Below are 386 nucleotides of genomic sequence, written 5' to 3' on the forward strand. Positions count from 1 at the left end.
AGGCATGCTTGGGGGTTTTTAGGAGAGAAAAGGAGGGAAAGGGGGGGGGGGGGAAATGCGTATTTGATGGGGAACCATTTAAGGAGGACATGGGTTTTGGAGGGCATGGGGGAAAGAGGAGGAGAGAGGACGAGGAAAGAGGGCAAAGCTTGCGTAAGAAAAGGAAGAGCGGAAGAAGGGTTTGGCTAGCAGGACGGGTGGGGATGCCGGACGAAGCATGGGCGGGCGGATAGACGGGTAATAGACGGATAGTTAACAGGGAAACGACAAGATCTACAACGTGAATCCCGGTGCATTCCGGGAGATAAACAGCGCGCAGGCAGTCGACCGCAGCGCAGGCCGGTTCAGGCACCTTCCATAAACAGCCCAAGGCCCATTGATAGATC

The sequence above is a fragment of the Penaeus monodon genome, chromosome 33 (genome assembly GCF_015228065.2).
Source record: "Penaeus monodon isolate SGIC_2016 chromosome 33, NSTDA_Pmon_1, whole genome shotgun sequence".
Taxonomy (NCBI): domain Eukaryota; kingdom Metazoa; phylum Arthropoda; class Malacostraca; order Decapoda; family Penaeidae; genus Penaeus; species Penaeus monodon.